This window comes from Oryzias latipes, chromosome 17, assembly GCF_053564925.1.
Source record: "Oryzias latipes strain Hd-rR chromosome 17, Olatipes_Hd-rR_3.1".
NCBI classification, from domain to species: domain Eukaryota; kingdom Metazoa; phylum Chordata; class Actinopteri; order Beloniformes; family Adrianichthyidae; genus Oryzias; species Oryzias latipes.
Genome location: NC_136253.1, coordinates 24,678,009 through 24,700,697, shown reverse-complemented (window position 1 = coordinate 24,700,697; position 22,689 = coordinate 24,678,009). Strand labels below are relative to the sequence as shown.

General features: G+C 39.2%; 1 long non-coding RNA gene across 1 annotated transcript in view; it reads right to left on the bottom strand.

Annotated features, from left to right (window-relative positions):
• Positions 1-4,808: 4,808 nt before the first annotated feature.
• The window catches only part of LOC144986800 (uncharacterized), a 36,284-nt gene continuing 18,403 nt past the window's right edge, over positions 4,809-22,689 (bottom strand). Inside the window, exon 3 of the long non-coding RNA XR_013650641.1 lies at positions 4,809-5,241. This is a non-coding gene — a long non-coding RNA (uncharacterized LOC144986800). The remainder of the gene's footprint in view (positions 5,242-22,689) is intronic.

Genomic DNA, 22,689 nt, shown 5'->3' with positions numbered 1-22,689 from the left:
TTTCCATTCATTGAAGTAAGTTTAGCGGGTTTCTTCTGGGCAGCGCAGATGTTCTCAGCGCGGATCTGAAAGCCTTCAGCACAGCCAGGGGGTGATCTCCGGGTCCCGGAACAGCCGGCCGTCCACGTAAAGTTTGTCAACGGCCACAATCGCTCTCGAACCAGCAGCAAGATGCTTCCTCCTCAGCGGGAACAGGATCTTCCTTCTACGGAGGATTACTGCCGGGAACTGGTCATTAACGCTGTAATGCGTGCCTCTCAGTTCCCGTCCGCGGCCCTTCACCAACTCCTTCTGTTTGAAATGTTCGAATTTAGCCACAATAGGACGCGGGCGCTGGTGGTCGGACCTTCTTCCTCCGAGGCGGTGAACCCTGTGGAAGGAGATCTTCTGCACCTCCTCCTTGGGGAGCTTCAGGTGGACCTGTAAAAAGGATCTGACGGTGGCCTCGGGGTCTTCTCCTACCTCCTCTGGAACCCCCGCGACCACTAGATTGTCCCTCATGCTCCTCGACTGAAGATCCAGGAGGGTTTCCTTTATGGATCGGTTCTCCTCGGAGAGACGGGCGGTGTCATTGCTCAGGGTCTTCACGGTCTCTCTGAGGGCCTGGTTCTCCGCTGCGAGCTCCCGCACCTGCTGCTGGCTGAATTCCAGAGACTCCCGCAGACCTTGAAATTCTCTATGGAGGATCTCCAGCAAATTGAGGCGGCCATCAAAGCTGGAGAGCTTTTTGTCAATCGAATCCAGGATATCGCTCATTCCGCTGCCCGGAGAGGACACAGCCCCGGGAGAGTCCTCAGGCCGTTCACGCTTGGCGGAGGGGGTGGTGGTGGCGGTTCTGGGCTTCACCATGTTGCAGGTATTAAAACACTCGTCAATGAAATTCTCCAGGTCCTCCAGGCTGACAGAAGCTTAATACTCTTAACAGGTTGTGTTAGTTAGCAGGAAATATTTTAATATGGCGGAAAAATGAAACAAGATCGAAAATGTTTGTTCAAATGCTTACGCGCCGCCAAGTCGACTCACCACACTCGTCTCGCTGGGTCTCGCGATACTACAGCATCACCCCCGACATGAACCAACTTTCTCACATTACTAATTATCACTTATTTTTTACTAGTTTACTGATTTTTCTAGTTGATTGCTTGATTGTTCAAGCTGCTTCACAGATTTACTCTGTGAGTGTTCAATGCTGAGAGAAGGTTGATAAAAGAAAAATTAAGGACTAACTTGGATCTGTTTATTCAATTTGTTGAATTTAAACGTGTTATAAAAGCATTGGATCATGATCATGACTGTGTCGACAGATCCTTAAAATCAAATTATTTGGAACTGGATCTGGCCCCAAAAAAATGGATTGGGGCATCCCAATCATTGTGTCTGTCAACACTTTCTGAAAAGGTGAATCAAATTTAATGCCGTAGCAAGTCCCCCTTTACAACTTAACACCACTCAGGATTCAGCAGCAGTGATGCACAGTGTTGTGATGGACAGCACTATTGCATCAAATCGAGACAGACATGGTTTAAATATCAGCTGGGGCTTTTCTTTGCTTAGATTTTTCCCCAAGAATTTTTGTTTGGGTTTGAGAGAAAACCAACCTGATACTTCAATCCAGTCGCCTTTAGGGTTGAGGAGGTTTGTTTGTCCTGGTTGTTGTTTGTCCAAACAGGACCTGATGAAGGGGTTTGTGTTATCAGTTTGGCCCAGCAATTTGCTGATGATGGCTGGATGGGCATTGGCGGGGGGGGGGGGGGGGGCACTGCCCCTCCCCAAATGTGATGGCCCACAAAAGCAAACTAACAAAAGCTAAAAAAACAACAAAAACAGCAAAAAAGTGAAATAAATAAAAGACAAAAAAATGCAAGGACTGATGAATGAACAGATGGACAAAAAGACAAACATAAAAATAAAGCAAAAAAAGGTAGCCTCATCAGGGTACAAACCAGTGTGCTGCTTGTGCCTGTCCCAAGCCTGGTAAATGCAGAGGGGGTGTCAGGAAAAGCATCCAACATACAACTTATAAGACATATGACATAGATAAAAGATACGTATATAGATAGATAAACTGATATGATGATAGTATTTTTTTCTATGCATTTTGTTGGCTTGACACCCCAAACTCTCAGCTTACTTAGACTCACCCCTCAGATATTCCACCTGCACTGCATAATGGAGGTAGCTAAATCCAGGCCATTGAGGGAACACTGTAAATCCCATTTTTGATTTAAACAGAACTAAATAAACTAAAGAAAAGAAAAAAAGACATTGGTAATTATACCTGTCTTACTGCAATGGTAAAAATACATTTAAGGTTTTTATTTTATTTTTTAAAGTTCTTAAATCCAGATATTTTGGTCAAACTTTTTGTACTTGGTGTGCATAAAAATCTACTCATCCCCTCCACTTTATGTATTTGTGCAAATCAAGATATACAGTATAGTGAGTGTAGAGTACACGTGTCAAATGCTTTAAAACGAAAAAGTGTTGTTATTGCACTAAACATTTAACGGAAGTTGAATTTGTCTACAAAGGACAATTACAAATTTTGGCATTGTTTGCTTTAGATAAAAATAAAAAGACAATTACTTGGGGGCGACAGTGGCTCAGGTGGTTGAGCCGGTCGTCCAATGATCGAAGGGTTGGCGGTTCGATCCCCGCTCCCACCAGCCAAAAATGTCGTTGTGTCCTTGGGCAAGACACTTCACCCTCCTTGCCTCCAGTGCGGCCCCACTGGTGTGTGAATGCGCATGAATGATCACGGTGGTGGTCAGAGGGGCCGTAGGCGCAAACTGGCAGCCACACCTCTGTCAGTCTGCCCCAGCTGTGGCTACAACTGTAGCTTACCATCCCCAGGTATGAATGAGGAGTGAATGAATAATGGACACAATGTAAGCGCTTTGGGTGTCTTGAAAAGCGCAGATAAATCCAATCCATTATTATTACTTAAAAATGGATTTATGTGGAGCTACAAACATTTTGGCATGGGTGTTAGATCTGGCCGTGTGCAGTCCAGTAGAGAAGTATAAAAGATTTGACACATTCTCTTAAATTAAGCAGAAAATGTTTTAAAAAATGTAGAAGGAAACAAACAAACAAACAAACAAAAAAAAAGACAGAAAAATACAGTTGGGTAGGAAGGCGTACAATGAGCTTTTTTATCTCAGTGTCAAGGTTATGGTTTTAGCCAAATGCATTGTATTTACTTCAGCTGTAAGTAAACACATTTTTTCTTATTTATGAAATGTGAAACGGAGCTTTTTCGACCATTCATTAAAAAATGAACACTAAGCCACAGCACAATGCAATAATCAGAATATCTTGCCTGTTTTTTGTAGACGGATAATACTTCCAGATTTGTAAACATCCCCAAAAAACATAAGATTTACTGTAAGACTCAATATTTAGGATTTACATTATAAAACTCTAAAGGTGATGTGACCTAAAAGGAGCCACATTATTTTCCTAAGGCTTAAACGTCAGGAAAAAAACAAAATTCTGGCTGACCAGGTGGATGGTTGATCCCGGAAAGTAGTGAAAAAGAGTCCTTCTTTTAGGTTCTAGATGGACAGTACGCAGGAAGAGAACTTCATGGCCTGTGCTGAACTGTCTCCCAGGAAGCCATTATATTCTGACAGTTTTGAAAGATTTGCAGCACATAGCTTTTCAAACTTCCTTTCAGACCTCTTTTTTGTCTTTTAATGACTCTAGCGGGGTCATTACGCCACATGGAGGCTTTATGAATTACTCACTGTTCTGTAAGAGCTGAAAAAAAAACCATCTAAAATATTAAGACGGAAGGTGTTAAAAGTCAAAGAGTATATCCTCGGTGGGGAGACGAGGCAGTGCAGAGATACTCGAGGCAGCGGCTCAGGTAGACCACTGAAGCTGAGAAACAACTAAAAATGACATTGGAAGGCTTTTTTTTTTTTTTTTTTTTATTCTCTGTGATTCTTAATATATTTCCTGTTTGTTATTGTTTTTTTTTTAATATTTAAAAGACATTTTATTTTGATGTATGGAGTTGAGTTTTTAGCTTAAAGACCCACACTGATGAAAATGGTGATTAGGGTGTTTTTAATATCTTCTTGTAATATGTTTCTCATTTTTTACTTTTTTTCTTTTTTTTTTAAATCCCTGTGAATCTGGAGCAGACAAAAAAAAATCTGTAAATAAATAAATAAACAAGGGAAAGTGTGTTTTCCACCGAGTGTGGAAAACACAATAGGCGGGCCGCAAGCTTCCTGCTCCACTCTATACTGATACATCAGACGACTAGATTCATGTATGTCTTCGTTTTCCTCGTCCGAGCTTCAAACTTCATGGCTGGATAGCATAAGTGATTGGCACATTACCACACATGACACATACCACACTTTTGAAACTCAATAAATTTCTGATAACTTTTTGCACACATTTTTGATACTAGTTACTGGTAATTTCTTATTGAATTTTTTTGTCAAGCATATTATCTGTTAGCCTAAAAATAAATACCATCAAAAACTGTCCAGGTAGCAGCTTCATTGGGCTGTTTTGGCCCAAAACATTGGAGTACCTTCCCTAATAATCCAAAATATTAAGAAATGACACATGCACTTTTATTTTCTCATTTATTCAGTAGTAATCTATAATTTCATGGAGTAATCAATAACAAAATTGGTGATGTACGGAATCAACACTCCCATCACTAGATGGCTTCACGATTACTCTCCATTTTTGTTTTACTGGTAATGTTAGTCGAGAGGTGTCAGGGGCCGTGAGCTAGCAGGACAGCAGAGGGGAAGAAAGGCAGGATTTCTCTGCACCATTGGTTCTGCCCACATCTTTTATTGGGTAAAAAAAAGTATCATAGTTAAAATTCCAAAATATCAAAACATGCACAGAGTGGGACTTTAAGAAAATCTCAGAAGTCTATTATTCCAAAATGTGTTAAAAAATGCTTTTTTTTTAAGGAGCGGGACAAAAATAAACCAGGGTTACAGACACCAGCTCAAAATCAGAGAGACGCAGTGATTTCTTGACAAGAGTGGAGAAGCATGTTTGTGGCTTAGAGAGACCACAGTAAGTCCCATCCATGCTCATCCAAAGGAAACAGTCGGGTACACTCCAGAGATGAAGCTGGATAAACACACATGCTTGTGTGCGTTCAAAGAGAAGAATAATTTTGATCCCATGTTGACAGGTTTAAAAATATTCAGCAAGTCAACATTTCCAGGAGATGTGCATGGTTCCAAGATGATGTATCTGCACAGTCAAAAAGAAAAAAACAAAAAAACATCCAGAGTGTGTGCAAAGACCCATACATATGAAATACCTTCAGGGGCTTGGCTGTAACACATGCAGCCACAAACACTTAGACAGACAAATGTGTAAAATGCCTGGGGCTTTCAGATGAGAGGAGCAGCAGGTCAATATGGTGCTTTATGGTTGTGAGGTCTCAGGCAGACAGACCTGTCAGGATTCACACTTTTCACATGCTTTCCCGTGTTCCCAGCAGAGACGTGGGATTGGGTGAACATGTTTCAGAGAGTTGCTGAATTTTATGTTTATTTCTTTTTCTTTGAGCAATTTAGACCTTGTTCAAAATTCTCAAACTTCTGAACAGCTTAACTGACATCTCGTATTTAAAAAAAAAAACTAAGGAAATTGGTGTTATTTATTAGATAATCTTTATTATTTATTTTTGCCCCAGTTGTTCCCATTCAAATAATGCTACTGCAAATCATCTGCCTCCACCTAACCTTTACATCTTCCCGTCCTTTTTTCACTGCATCCATAAATCTCATTCTTGTCTTCTTCTAAGCCTCCTGCGTGGCAATTCTAACCTCTACATTCTTTGAAATGTCAAAATCATTTCAGTCTGGCTTGCCTGGACCTATTTCTAAAACAAAAAAAAACAAAAAACATTAGCTGCCAGTCTGATCTTTTCATTTCTAATCTCAGTTGCTTTCATTACTCTACCAGAGAACCTCGACAGCCTACTGCCTCCAGATCTGTCCGCCCTCCTTTCCTCTGTGCCACTATGTCAAAATTTTTCAGTATTGGTGGTCTTATCGCTGTCTTGTGCATTTTTTTTTTTTTTGCCGACATGCTTGGCACTGTTTAAACCAGACACTTGTATTTTCAACAGTTTCAACCTGCTTGGACACTCCCCACTTCTTTTTTGTTCCCCCTTTTTGTTGCTTTGGACCATTGATCCTCAAGAACTAAAAGTTCTCCAGCATCATTAGCTCTGCTCTCGGTAACTTCACTGTTCCATCTGAGTCTTTCCATTTATGCATGCTTTTTTGGTCTTGATGGGGTTATTGTTCACTCCATTTTTTTCAAGTCAAAACACCAAGTGAAAAACAGGGGGGTTGACATGTAAGGATGCTGCAGAATTTCGGCTTGTTTGGACCCCACGAGGTGAAACGTAACACGTGGTAAGTGCTTTGTGAAGTATTTGTAAGGCTAATGGAAGTAACAAACACTTATGACCTACGGGTGATTCTGTCGTATGGTGCCCTTACGTCTGACTACCCACAAATGCAGCATGCACGGGTCATACATGTCACATTTAAGTTCCCTTTGGACGCCTGTGGGATGCCCACACAAACTACACTTTGTTCAAATTGTCACATTTTTAACTGTCAGGCTGCACGCAAACAGCCCTAACGGACTGCACACATGACACGAACAGCACTCATGGGTCCTCTGCCCTGTCTGCAAGATTTTAGGGCAGGGGTCGGGAACCTTTTTGGCCGAGAGAGCCATAAACGTCACATGTTTTTAAATGTAATTTCGAAAGAGCCATACAACACTGTAGTGTCCCTTTCCCGCACTGAGGGAAGGAGACTTAACCTCTTTTAAGGTCCTTTATTCTGGTTACTGTATATGGAAGCGATTCTGTAGCATGATTAAAAATAAAAGTCAAAACCAGAAATGCTTTTTCATTTTCAAAATGAAGCTGCATTTTTGACTCAAAATTAAAAGTAAAACTCAATACTTTTAAATGCTTTTTCATTTTCTACTTAAAAACCACTTATTCTGTGTCATAATTAAAACGAAAATGCAAAGAGGGGATTGCATTTTCATTTTCGCATCCATCCTGCAAATAGTGTCGCATTATTCAATTCGAAAAAGCCTTTCCTGCTGGGATGCGGGGCGAGTGCTTTCTCCGTGTGTCCGGCTGCTGAGAGACACATACTAGGAGTAGTGGAGCTTTGTGTTAGTGGCAGAGAAGAGGGCTTTGTGATGGTTGTGCATTCCTGATGATTGTACACAGCTTCTCAGGACTACGTAGCAGCACTTCCACCTTCCACGGTCCTCCTTCGGACGCACCGCGGTTCGTCCAAACCCCCCCCCACAAACTTTTTTTATTTTGGACCGGCAGCCGCCTTCGCATAACGGAGAGCGAAGCCCCGTGACCTGAAGCTCCCAATCGCCAAAGGCGAAATTGCTGCTACGTTCTGAGAAAGCATCATATGAATTTGTGTTTCCAGTGGTGTCCAGAACAAAATAAAGGCTGATGTAATTCCCACATATTTTAATTATGACATAGAATAAGCGGTTTTTAAGTAGAAAATGAAAAAGCCTTTTGAAGTATTGCTTTTTTTTTTTTAATCTTGAGTCATTTGATGCTGTTACATTTAGAAAATTAAAAAGCATTTCTGTTAATACATTTTAATTGTCAAATTAGACATTTCTAAATGAATTTTGCTACACATTTACCAGAGAACTTTTTGAAAATGAAATGTCAAATATCATTTTCATTATCATTTTAATTAAGTGACAGAATAAGCGGTGCTGAAGAAGAAAAGAAAAAAGCATTTTGGTGGATTGCTTTTTCATTTTAATTTTGAGTCAAAAACTGCAGTTACATTTTGAAAATGAAAAAGCATTTCTGATTTTGACTTTTCTTTCTAATTATGCTACAGAATCGCTTCCATAACCGCCAGACCGCAACGAACGCTGTGCAATTAATTCAGCAACTCCTCAATCTCTCCCGTCGAGACAAGAGCGCTTCTCCCAACTTTATATTCCATCACTGCCACATGAGCCCTCCCATTTCCCTTATTCGGCCCATAGCTGAACCCCATTGGTCCAAACTCCCCAACAACAGGCTGAGCGACAGAACTGAGGGCCAATCAGATCTCTGCATGATGCGTTCAATGAACTCCGGAACTTATAACGTGACCCAACAGCCACCCAGTTAAACTCAGTCCGCTACAATATGTTTAAAATTAATATACAAGTGAATGTGTGCATTTGATGTCATTTCAACACTTTTAAAGTACAACAACTCTGTGGATTCTTTTTGATAACATTGTTATGCTGTTGCTAAGAAATTATGAATATTTCTTAGCATTAATGTGACTTTTGGTGCCGCATGGTGGTTTTACGGATGGTCTTGTCCGGTTGATATGTGGTGAGTTTGAGCCTCACTTGTATACACTTGTAAAGGCAGTTTTGACTCAGGGTCATTCATTCATTCATTCATCTTCTTTACCGTTTATTCCCTTTCGGGGTCACGGGGTTGCCGGAGCCTATCCCACTTGCCACTTGGGCGAAGGCAAGGGATGCCCTGGACTGGTTGCCAGTCTGTCGCAGGGTAGAATGTCCTCAATCACACATCCATTCACTCTCACACCTATGGACAATTTAGAGTTGCCAATCAATCTATGTAGCATGTTTTTGGACGGTGGGAGGAAGCCGGAGATCCCGGAGAAAACCCACGCATACACGGGGAGAACATGCAAACTCCACACAGAAAGGTCCCCCATTGATGTTGTGTTTTTCATGTCCCCCAGCCAGGACTTGAACCGGGGGCCTTCTTGCTGTGAGGCAGGAGCGCTAACCACTGCGCCACCGAAAACATACATACATAATAGAAAATGCTATTTGGCATCCTCATGGGTGCAACTTTAACATACAACATAAGCAAACCTTTTTCATGATTTACACAATGAAAATATGGGCCAAGAGTAGAATTCTAGCAAAGTTGTACTAAGATACCAGTTTTTTTTTATTCCAGTCACTATAAAACACATTCTGTTTCAATGGCCTATTTCAGAGGTCTGCAACCTTTATTCCTAAAAAAAGTCATTTGGTCCATTTATTAACTGACCAAAATGAGAGCCTTCCTTAAAGAATGTACCATTTAAAAATGTACAAATATTAAACATATTATAATTTTCTTTGTATAACAATTTTAACTTTCCCTTCAAAATAAAATACACCCTGTGTCAAAAAGGAACATCCTGCTGCAGAAGATTTATTTGAATTAATATTGCCAGAAAGTCAAATAAAAAAATAGCATTTTTCCACCATTGTTACTTTGCTGCACCGTTGTCCTTTTTCTCCTTATCCTGTAAACACAGAAATGTTGGTGAAGAATCTATGTGTGCTTATTACAGTTATTTTTAACAGTGACCTGACATGTTAAAAATAAAAACAATATAAATGACAAAACTTAATTAACAAAAATTATTTCACTACATACCGGTACTCTTAATTTATTGAAATCGCTAGCATTTTTCTTAATAGTCAAAAGGGCCACAATGGAGGGACAAAGGAGCCACATGTGGCTCCAGAGCCTCAGGTTACAGACCCCTTGCTTAACTGTTTCTGTCTAAATTCCTGCACACAGTAAGGCTTGTAGATGGATATCAGAACAAATACTACAGGTGATCCAATTAAAACTTTGTCATTTTTAAATTGGTCTTAATTTTGACATAAAAGATTTAATCTGCTTTTGAAGATGTTAACTTTTTTAGGAATGTGGTTCCTTTCATTCCATTTTCAGTCAAATGACATCCTGCATAGAAGTTCAGCGGTAACATTCTCTTTTTTTGGCCTTTGAGTTTATTGGATTTGGTGCTACATTATTGGCCTTAGTGTTCAATAGTTAGCAAAAAATTTCAAAGGGTTGAACAGCCCAGTGTGTGAATTACATCCATTCTGCTGTGTTGGTTTGAATTACAGGGAGTAGGTGGTAAAATAGAAAAAAAGATGTGTGCCTTTGTGCTCTAGGAGTATGATCTGATTTAATGACAGAAGAAAAGTTCAACCAAGTTAGCTGGTGATTTCTGTCAAGCCAATATGTTATCAAAGTGATGGTTCAAGGAGGTGGAGGCAATACTCAGAAATGCAATTTTAAGCTTAATTTTCTTTACAGATGTCATCCATTGTTAGAAAAAAATCCACAAGAACAAATTAATTACACAATTTTCTTTTTTAGAGTGAGTCTAAAATTATTTCAATTAATTGAATTCAGTTGTACCATTTTCAGTGGTACATTTCATCTGTGTAAGCCAACTCAGAAATTTAGAATGCCCTGTTTTAAGACAAGCAGAATTTTAACTTTTATTTAACAACTCAACTTTATAACCTGAGCATTGATAGATTCTAGTTTCCGATAGTTTGTTGTCTCTGCGGTTGGCTTTATTTTCTGTAAGCAGAGGGGATTTTTAGAAACTTCAGCAGTTTATTTTACAGTCAATGTTGTTATTGTGCTCAAGTGGTTTGACAGGTAACAGCCCACACCTCAGCTGTATAATGGTTTTTACTGGGTGTGTTCAATAGCAAAAGGCGAATTTGCCTGTTTGTGCCTCCTTTTTGCCACTTTTAGGAATTTTTATTTGTCACGACAGAAAGGACTTTAGAGCTGAAAACTTACTTTCAGTCCAACATAAGACATTTTGACTGTATGGTTCCATATACAGAACTGATTCCATCTCACGGTTACTCTTTATATGCCTGTTTCATTGGAGCAACCACATATGTAGTTCTTTTCGAAATAAAAATGTTAGTTTTGGGACATGAAAGCTAAAACTAGTTAAAGGTTTAGAAAACTGGTGTGAGAATCAGTTAGAATGTCTTTTTGAGGTATTTTGAGGATGTTCAATTCAAGAACTCCACAAATACAAAGAGGAAGAACAATTGTAAACTACTAGAGACAATTTATTAAAAAATAAATAAATAGCATTACTACATTTCTCAAGGAAATGTCTGCAGGGAGGTGCATCTTGGAAATTGATGCTGCTCTACAGTTACAATTAAATACATTTTTTAAAGAGAGTAAAAGACATTTGAATAAAAGTGAGAGTCAATTAACGAGTTCCCGATTGGTCAAGGTTCTACCTGGTTTAACTTTCAACACACATTCAGTGGCCTCCCTTTTTGTAAGTCGAGTCCGAAAACAGTCGTAGAAACTTGGGTAGCGACGCAGCAATGAGAGTTTTTTGAATGCAGAAACCTGAAACATAGATATACGCTTTAACGTAGACTTTTCTTCAAGCAATGTCGCTTGTACATGCATTTCCCAGGGTGGTGTGAAAGTACGGTAGCTTCAGACTTAAGCTGCTGCATAAGAGGGAACGTATCCTGATTATTGATATGCCAATGGCTTTCAATGTTCCTTTGTGAGATTATCATAAGAACAGGCAGACTGCTGGTTCCAAATGCAGCAGGTTTATTAACTCAGCTAAAAGTCCACAAAGCTAAATCAGGGTCAGGCAGGCAGGGGTCGATAACAGGCATGAGAGCATCAGAGGAGAGACGGGGTAGTCAGGATCCAGGTGAGAGTAAGGGCAGGCGGCAGGCAAACGGAGTCAGAAACAGGGTCAGTAAACAAAAGATCAGGTCCAAATATAATGTTTTGTAATGAAGGCAGAGTGGCACAAACCATACTTCGCACTGAGTGAGGCTCAGTACAGTTTTTAAGTAGGCTGTGCTTGATTGTGTGAACATAGGAGAATAGGGATGTGGCCTCCAGGAAGTGAGCACTGGGGTTGCTGGGAGATGGAGTGTTGTTATAACTCTGGGGACTGCTCCCGGCGGTGACCAGAAAGGGGAGAAAGAGCTCTGACTTCTGACGCAAATAAACCCTGGTTGCCACAACACTTTTTCTTAAGGAACACATTTGTCTACTTTAAAGCTGATTTATGTACATTTTCACTAATAATATCTTTTTGGAAACATACCTGAAGCTATTACAACCGCACTATCACTATCACTGTCACTGTCACTATTACATTAGCTGAACAAAAAAGAGAAAGATGTCAAATAATTTTCAATTCACGAAACACAGCAAAATGTAGGGTTTTTATTTTGCAAGTGTGTTCCCAAATCTAATTCTCAAATAATCAGGATATAACCAAGATTACAAAAAAAATTGAGATACGTTTAAAAATAATAATTAAAAAAACCCACAAAAGGAAACTTTATATGAGCTGTAGGACTTTGAAAGTTTCTTCTCTCATTTCATTCAGTTCTGAGTCATGTCTATGGTGGTTTGAAGGTAGCATGCTTGAAGATAAAGGGTTACATTGGGGGAGTAAAAGGAAAGGAACATGTCAGGAACACAGCCGGAATAAAGCTGAAATCTCTTTCAGTCGCACCAGCACCTGCCAGCACCAACACCTCTGCAAAGTCTCCCAGGTATTCGTCATCCAGGTCTGAAGATTTATTTCAGACATGTTTGTCTTTTCATGTGAAATACAAGTATGTCTGTAATCCAGCCAATGTGTTCCAAAATGTCTGTATAAACATGATAATGAGGAGATGGAGAGAGTTCAAAAAAATCAAAGTGCAATTGAAATTAATCTCCATGCAGACCGTGGGAGAGATTTCTTTGCACTTCACCTCCGGTAAACCTCTGCACAGCATGCTTTCATCCAAAAAAGAATCACTACCTGTAACAACCTTGTGGTATACAGCTAGTCTCAACATATTTTAGTCAGTTTGAAATCTATATAAATATATTTTAATGTGATAAGTCATAGATTTAACCCTGTCAGGAACAGTTCGATTCGTCTAACTATCTCATATTTTTGCATTTCTGAGATAATCCGAAAAAAACCTGTAAAGACATAATAACCTGACATTGTCTTATTCTTTGACTTAAATGCAAAAATGTGTTACTCTGAATAAAAATGAAAATAGAGATTTTAGAATTGAATCAGGTCCAAATCACTTTATCGCAGTAAAGGATACCAACATCATGCATGCTTCTCCTGACTTTTCTCACTGCGATCAGTTACAAGCGTGTATAAATTTGAAGCAGAGGTGGCAGGTTTCTGCTCAGCAAACAGACCTGACCTACATTAGGTTTGCTGCCATGAAACCTGCAGCACAAACATGCTTGGATGGAAAAAGTTGATAAAAATGTGTACATGAAGTACTCATACAGTTGAAGTAGTTTTAAAATGAAGTCAAATTGGTGACTTAAGGAACAGCTCAGATTTTTCCACGTGTTAAAATAATGGTATAGATTTCCTTACAGTCCATTGTTGTTTAAAGTCCCATCATTCTTTTAAAATCTATTTTTAAAGTGTTTCCAGTGGTCTTTCAATTATGATTATGCCATTAAAAAAACAAACTGTGTTGTTTCTAGGACATTATTTCTGCAGAGTGTCAGTAGGGCTCATTAGAAATTCACCTCCGAGTTGTGAGTAGGACTTTTGCTGCGGAGTAAGCTTGACTTCATTTCCCATCATCCATCTGTTTACATGCTCTCCTTTTAGCTTATAGCCGCTCACAACCTAACATTACGAGTCAGTTCATCATTATGCCCCAGATGTTTAAACTTCTTTAACGTTGGAAGTAAGTACACTTTTAAATCCTTAGAATTGACACAGTTGTATTTGTGCTTAAAGAAGTTGCCCAAATCCTTGTGTGAACATTTTACTCTATTACTTTATTTGTTTAACTATGTGTCAAGCTAGACATTTCTATACTGAAAGACTTCAATCAATGAAGCCATTTGTTTCATAAGCCCTTAAAGGTATGTCATAAATACAGTGTTCATTTGTCGAAACAAAGGTCTGGTCATGGTCGAAGATTTATGTCGATTTTTGCAAAGCGAACACATTCTGTACAGGAGACATGCCAGGGAGGAGATTGAAAAGGTCTACAGCCAATCAGGACGCAGAACACAGTGCGCTATTAAAAAAATAAATAAATAATGTTAAAGTCCCATTATCTGTCACACACCTAGGTGTGCAAAATTTGTTCTCCGCATTTGACCGAGCTGCAGACACAGCCACACTTGCAAACCATGGACGGTTGGTGGTTTAAGCCTCCAATCCAACCCCTTAATGCTGAGTGTCAAGCAGGGAGGCATTGTGTCACATTTTTAGAGTCTTTGGTATGACTCAGCCTGGATTTGAACTCACGACCTTTCAGTCACCGTGCGGACACTCCTCCACAAGGCCAATGAGGTGGTAAAAAGCATGCACAACTACTAAAGGTGAACCGCGATTTAGCACGGGACCACTGTTTTTATTTGAAACATACTGTGGAACTATTTTAAGACGCAAAAAACACCTATTTTTTCCATCCACTATTTATTTATTCATCTTGCAAAGAGGGTCTAATTAGTTTCCCAAATTTAGCTTCTCTTAAAAGGGACTTGAGAGCAATTTTAACCACTTTAGTCTGTAGCCTTCTATACCATGATCATGAAACCAATGTGACACCTTCAGTTAGTCTTGCTGCCACGTCTTCTTTAGCTCAAACCTGTTCCACACACAGTCAGGCAAGTGTTTTAGATACAGTTTGGAATAAATGGGTCAGCAGAACAGCACTTGTTTCCAGCTCAGGTCTAACACCTGCCCAATGTGAAACAGTTTCACTGTCACAGTGTTCCACTGGAACCAGCAATCTGGGGAAAACAGTCAGGTCTGAATTCTAAAATTCTGTTTCATTCTTACAGATGATTACATTTTTTGTAATCTCCTTTAGTGGGACCTTTAGACGTCAGGTACTCCTCTCCCACACTCTACTCAACATTAGACAACTGAGAAGTAAATATTTGGTTTACTGGGAGAAGCAATGCCATCATAGTTTTAAAAGTACAGTTTGCAGCCATTATTTATTTATACAGAAAAGAGGGTGACAGTGGAGGAATGTAATTACCCAAAATATACATTCTTCCTTCCTTTCCTGCAGCAGAATACATTACCCAGACATAGTGCAGGGAGAGATCACCTCTGTACAGAGTGTGTTTGAGCTGCATGCATCATGCATGCCTCCAGAGATATCCAAGTCTACAATTGTTATTCTGTGCTAGATACTGAATACCAAACATGTTTTATGCCTCTCCCATGTGTGCCAGTATAGATCCACTGGTGAGTTTATCAGTGTTGCTCCAGTGATCCGTCTCCCATAGAGCTTTAATAATGTGACTTCCAAATAACATACATTCTCTGTATCGGTGTAGCCTCCATGTGGCTGTTTCTAAGGAACAAATGGACATGTGTATGGGATATGATTTGGCATACAGATTTGGTTGTGTTGTTATTGGACATGAGACATGCATTCCTGAGAGAAACAGTCTACTTTATGGGAAAAAAAAGTGTGGCCATTTTTTTGTGGTCTCTAAAGGAAGTGATAACACCAAGGCTGACTTTGTTATTTCAAACTACCAACACCTGAGCATTACTATTAAAGGGCAGGTTCACAAAGAGCAAGTACAGTTTATTTCTAACCAAACCTGACAAAAGAAAAAAGAAAAAAACGTCTATTCCTTTTCAACAACACCTAAACTTAATGAATTATTTGAGAAATCCATACAAAGATGTGATTTAACCCTATAAAACACACTTGTATCATATTTGATATGTACAGTACATTTCTGAGACTCCTATCTCAGCTTGATCCAAACTTTCCTTAAATACCCATTCTAGAAACACTTCTGGCGGCAAAAGTTTATCTAATGTTGGCTTTACGCTGACAAAACTTGTCTATTAGTTTTTACAATGCTTACTTGATGTATTGAAATAATGCAACATTTTTTGATGAACAATCCTTTATAATACAGTTAGACCATGTTAAGTGTGTGGATCAAGCTTCCTGAATTTTTATGTCAATATCTTTGCATCTTAAACTAACATCGTGACCAAAAATGAACCAAATCACCCAATGTATCAAAATTGATACCACCTTTATCTCACCAAAAATGGTAATGCAAATATGTTTTGATGGATTTCATCAAAGGGTTAAATAACATCTTAATTCTAAAAACTTTGAATTTTTGTCAATACTTAAGTGGGCTTTATAGGGTTAACGTCTACAAAAGAACTATAGTTTCCCAATTAAAAAAAAAAAAAAAAAATCAAAAGTCAAGAAAGCACATCAGACAACAGAAGAAAAAATCTGAATGGGCACTTAAATATGATCTATAAAATTGTATTAAAAAAAAGAAAATTCTATTGATTTACGACGGAATATCACTCTCACCAATTCATAATTCTTATATGGATTATCTGCAACCCATAGAAGAACCAAGATGAGTCAGTTATTACAAAAAAAAAGAAGATGCACATGAAGAAACGTCTATGAAAATATATGAAGCATTATAAAAATGATGATTTGGTGGAGTAACCCATAAAAAAAACACATGAAGATGTGATCATATCGATGGGTACGAGGAAAGATTGGAAATATGCATTGGAGAGAAAATGGTCATCAGCTTTCCTTCAACTTCCAAAGAAAAAAAAAAAAAAACATAAGAATGCCATAATAGTATAAAAATGAACAAATTTGCCACCAATAACTTGTAGAGTCATAGGTATTTTTGCAGTGTGATTTTGAAAATAACCGTGTGTAATCTTATAGAGGATAGGGTCTGTGCACAACTGATCAATTGGATTACCTTGGATAGTGCCTGTGCTAAAGGCTATGATGTGTGTCTTACAATGGATAAAGAATACCTCTGATAGAATAAAGAAAATGCTGCTTGGATTTGAAGGCCAAGATGGAAGAAAGAATGTGTAATAACCGAAGAAAGGCAATAAAACATCATAAAGGATACAAGAAAACGGGTTAAACATGATGAGAAGACGACCTGAAAAGAAATGCCTTTATTATTATTATTCTTTCAAAAAAAGGGAAGGCGATGCATTCAGGGTTACTGAAAATTCTACACAAAAAACTTCCAATAAGTTTACTCAATAAGGACTTTTCACAAGAATTTGGAAAAGTCCAATAAGTTTTCAAACCTAAGTGTTAAAAGTGTTTATCCTATTTGTAATTTTTAAGCTTTTTTGCATGTCTGTTTAATAATAACAAAAGTACTTGATTTTCATTTGTGTTTAAAGGATTTGCCTGTATTTTAGACCATAAAAATGTTACAGAATTATATTAAGTGTGGTCTAAGGTTGGAAATCTTCATTTTCTGTGTTTAATGTATTTAATCGACTCCATTTTCTAGAAATGACCTTGTGTTGCATGGCAACGTTTCTTCTGAAGGGCACTCAGAACCCCTGACTGTGAAAAACCAAGCAGGTCCACGGAGGGGGTAGTACCAGAGTAGGGGCGTCTATCCCAGAATTCATATGGTGTAATGAGAAGTTCCTGCTTAGGAAAAAAAACAGTTTGTTGCTGTGCAGATTTTTTTCAAATATATATTGGCACAAAAATTCTAGGCTTTTGATTTTGTTGTAACAATTTCATACGAGGAGAACTTCACTGAAGTTAATTTGTGTGTAATTAAACTGAGAGGGAAATAAAATCGCCTCAGAAAGTCATTGCTTAAAAAAAGCAACTCTGAAGAAAATATTTTAAGTACAAGCAACATGACGCACAGAAGTATGAACAGCAAGTTTGCAGTCCCCCATCTAACTATGATTCACGAATGCACGTCCAAGTCAGTCATCTCATCAATTCTGTAGTTAGAAGGAAGAAAAGCTCAGCAAGACTTTTCTTCTCAGATTGTTATTTGACAAAAGGCTTTTTTTCTTCATGTTTGTTTTTCTCAGTTAAACTTTTGGCAGCTCACCAGCAGGAAAACATTGTTCATCGTATCAGAGATGTGACAATGGATAAAGATAAAGTATCACCACAGACAGCAATGCGTCAAATGTGATGGCAGAACCAGCATCAAACAGTAAAAAAAAAAAAAGTCTTTGTCAAACTTGAGTAAAACTTAAAGATGTTTATGATCTCAGTCATGCTGCATGCTTTTATGAATAAACTCGTAATTTGAAAGTCTTGCTACGCTGTGATATTAACTGTTTTTGTCTGCTCTACCTCTGATGTCAACAATTTCTAATTAAGTTGAATTCAAATTTTCAAGTTGTTAAACAGAAATTGCATTAATAATTCCTTAATTTGTGTGTCCTTCCATGACTGCTGCTCCTCTGGGTTTCTTTAACCCCCACATATCCTCTCAAATGTTTTTCTGAAAAAGACTCCTGCAGGTTTCTAGAGGAGAGAAACCAACAGAAAGCACTGAATATCTTCATCTTAATAATTGTGCAAAATACTGTGTTACGTGTGTGTGTGGGGGAGTCCCCATTCAAATTTTTACAATTAATTTTCTTTTAAGTTAATGTAGACTTGTGTAAAATAAAGTAAAAGTTAGGCTCAACCTCTCTGTTGGAGACCTTTGAGCATCTACCATGTTTTGATCGAGAACCCAATCTAAGTGTTAAAGTCTAGTAATTGAGATGAAAAAACAGTTAATGAAACATAATTACCTAAAATACCTAAAAAACAAGATAGAGAAAAATGCTACAAGAACGTGCTAGAAAAACAAAACAAAAGAACCCAGCATTTTCATCTGAGTGGGTCTTTAAATTGTGTCAACTTAAGGAAGTTTTTTTTTTTTAAAGATATTCACAGTTTGAAGCTATCATAAAGTGGCTGTAATATAAAACTGCCGCGCATTTGAGTTTCAAGCTAATGTTAAGCAGCGAGGATCATCCCACTTCTATGCTTTTATTCTAGTTTGATTACTTAAGTCTGTGCTTTTGAACAGTTTTATGGACCTCTTCCTACTGATTTAAATATGCTGCCGTCTCTGCAGCAGGTTTAGTGTTTCTGCTCTCAGCTTAAACACCAGGTGGAGAGCTCGGTGTGCTTCCATGTCTCATCATGTGAGGAGTTAGCATAGCGGTGTGTGTGTATGTGTGTGTGTGTGTGTGTGGGGGGGGCGATGGAAAAAGGTCTTATCGTTGTTTCAGGTTAAAGGATGGGAGATAATGATTGTTTGATATTCACAGATTCTGTTGACCGTGCTCACACTCCATCACATGCAGCCTCCCTTTTCCATCTTTTCAGCCTATAATGCTCTTCCCTGTGGGGATCGAGTTGTCAATTCCACTTAAGACTCATAATTGCTTTGCTACCTCTCCTTGTAATGGTCCCATACTGAGTAATCCTGAGCAAGGGCTGTGTTCTCTGCCGATGACCAAGGATTACTTTATTGATCTGTTTCCACATTCCATCTGTCCTTCCTCATATCATCCCATCTTCACACCTTTTAAAGCCTTCTAATAATTTTTCCAATGTTTTTCCTGACCCCCCCCCCCCCCCCCCCACACACACACACACACACTTTTTAAACGCAGAAGTTCCAAGGACGAGCATAGGCATGGGCAAGGAGGGGCTAACAAAAATCTGGCCTTAATAGGGCACAAACCTCTGTCCTTTTTGTGCCTGTTCCAATCCCGGCAAATAAGGGAGTAGTGACAGGAAGAGAAGTTTGTATTAAACTGCTTAGAGAATGTTTGGACATTAAAAAATTATATTTTGTTCCTGTTAAGATTAGTATGTGGATACATTTCATCTCCTAGTTTGCTTGAATTCCACATGTATTTTATAAGAATTTCAACAAATTTTTTTTTATTTCTACCCATTATTTTGTCTGCCTTACAGATACAATTTAGTTTTTGTGCCAAATTCACATATATATTAGTGTTCCAGCTATGCCAAAACATTAATATGCATTTAAATATTTTAAAAAGCTAAATATTGATAAAAAAAGAATGTAAACATTTAAAATACTGCATACGTATTTGAACCAATTCTATAAAAAAATGACATCAAACTAAAATGCAGAAGACAACAGGTCAGGCGGTCAAAAGGCTTTGGATAGGTTAAGGATTAATGAAATGGAATTAATTTGCAGATTTGAAAAATTTTAATAGAATTACGAAAGGTAAATATACCCCTGTCATTTGCTTTGAGACCTGGAAAAATAAAAAAAAGGTTGTTTGTCCATAAATTACAGTTAAACACACAAATACAATCAAAGAGGCATTGCTCACATGCCATCAGCTTCTGAAACCTTCCCAGTGGGACCTGGGATTAAACTGCAAACAGGAAGATCAATCACAGCCAGTGGGACCAAGGGGTTAGATTCAGCTGAGTGGAAACAACCAACATCTCTCTTAGCAATTATTAATTTTCCTGGAGGGATTTTGCAGTTATTTTCCATGTTTAAACCCAATTTATTCACTGTTATGGTCAAGTTAGCCATCACTCTTTTTATTTATTTGTTACATTTGGTGTGTGTGGGGAGGGAGAGGGGAAGAAAGTGAGGGGGTGAATAAAAGGAAGAGAGGTGGAGAAAGTGGGGGATACAAGAGCTGATTTGAATACGTTATTATTTTTAGCTGTATAACAATTATACCAAATCTGCTGAGACGACAAATATTATATTACATCCAAAGGTGATATTCTGACACGAAGATGAGCGGAAGATATCTGTCCATCAATACACTGTGGGTTAGGAGGAGGGATAAAGCAAACAGGGAGCAGTGTGGCAGTGTGCACGTGGGGTTGGACATACATGCATGCTGCCGAAGTGAACCGTGTGTTCATAAGGGGAACCAGATCTTCCCCAGCCAGGGGGGGGGGGGTGGGGGGGGGGGGACCCCCAAGCCAGGAGACCCCCTGGCGAAGGGACCCATGCAGCCTGGGAGGGGGGGACCGCCCACCCACCCAGCCAGGCGCAGAGGGGGCCTCCCTACAGAGGTCCCCCCGGCACCAGGAGGCATAGGCGAACCCGGCGTCTGGACCCCAAGGCCACAGGACAGGCGTGCTTGGCCGTACCAGGCGGCAGCCAAGGGGGCCACCGGGCGCTGGCCACCGGGCGCTGGACACCGAGATGCGGGCCAAGGACGAAGCCAGGGCCCAGAGCCGCCCAAGAGCCGCCCACCACCCAGCCGGAGCCCCGTCTCCGCATGCCAGCCCCGGCACCTGACCCAAGCAACCCAGAGATCACTGCGCAAAACCAGCTCCGCCCCCCCCAAAAATGTGTTTTCTTAAGAATTAAAATTGGAAATATTTCATGGGCATCGTACGCAATGTAGGATTCAACTGCCATAAATATATTTCTACAAAATAAAAATAACTATTTAAAGGCTGTTACATTTTTCTGTTATATGATCATTTCATAGCACACAAAAAGGTATTTTCAACAAAATACCCATATATGTAACACAGCAGGAGAGACAGAAGGAGATACAGTAACCAGTGGTGGATTGACAGCTACCATGCAGCTGAGTCTAGGAGCCCCTGACATTGAGGTTGCTTCCAAGACGTAGGTGGAGTTTAGATGAGCTGCCCTTTCCTGCTTCCCACATAAAAATAATTTCACAGGCAGTTTAACAAACAGCTCCAGCAGGAAATATTCACATGTTCCTTCTTTCACATCACAGTCTCTTGCAGGGGAAATTGAAGCTCGGATTCTTTGGGAAATGAAGTTCATATTTCTTTTGTTTATTGCACAGAGACACGGATAGAAGTCATAAAAACGACAACATTGTGTTTCATTGTGAGCGAGTGTGGAACAATATCTGTGTTTTGTTCTGGGCCTGCAATAATCCACCAGATGATTCTTTCATTTTCTGTTTTTTTTTTTTTTTACTGCTCTCAAATAAACAGTGCAATATATTACATGCAAAGGCGAACACAAGACCACAAGTGACAAATGTTATGAATCTACAAATATAAAAAAAGTCCTGATAAAAACAAAAAAGCAAAAAAAAAAAAAGAGAAAAAGAGTGAGCAAGGAGTCGAAGGTTACTTGGGGGCTGAATTTGCTTTTTTAAAAATGTATTTTTGGTTTTAATTATCCACGTTGTATTAAATATGGGTACGATACCTATGCATGGTGCCATGGTGTCCAAGTTTTATACATTAACTGTGAAAAAAAAAAAATGGAACGACTAACGCCTCCCCGTGTGTCCTAAGAAGGAAGTACCTGCTAGTCACAAAGACAGAATTTTCCTAGACTTCTACTGAGAAATAAACAGCTATTTCTCAGTAATGGAATTTATCAGAACAACCATTCTTGCTCTGTTACCTTTATTCAATTCAATTTAATTCAATTTTATTTGTATAGCCCAAATTCACAACAACAGTCGTCTCGATGGGCTTCGTATCGGTAATTAAAAAAGTGAAACATGAACTCAAAAGGATCATGAATACATAGAGTTCAATAAGAAAATTCTAAAATGAACTAACAAACTGACTAAGCTATACTGGCATCCCTGCTCTTAGACCCCCCTTAGCGGAAAGGAAAAACTCCTAAAAAAAAAACAGATTAATGAAAAAACGAAGAAACCTCAGTGGTGTCCACATGAAGGAGGGATCCTCCCCCAGGACAGACAGGCGATTTACCAGAACTCTTAGAGAAGAATTAACTTATCTAACACCACAACTACATATTTAAAGTCCAGCAGACGAGCTTCATCCAGATGGAGTTGGGGGGACAGTTGGGGGCGCGACTCGAGCCAGAGACAGGATCCACAGCCAGGTGTAGGAGCAGGAGCAGAGACGAGGTACACGGCCAGGTACAGAGCAGAGACGAGCCAAAGGCAGGATCCACAGCCAGGTGTAGGAGCAATAGTAGAGGTGAGCCAGAGACGAGGTACACGGCCAGGTACAGAGCAGAGACGAGCCAGAGGCAGGATCCACAGC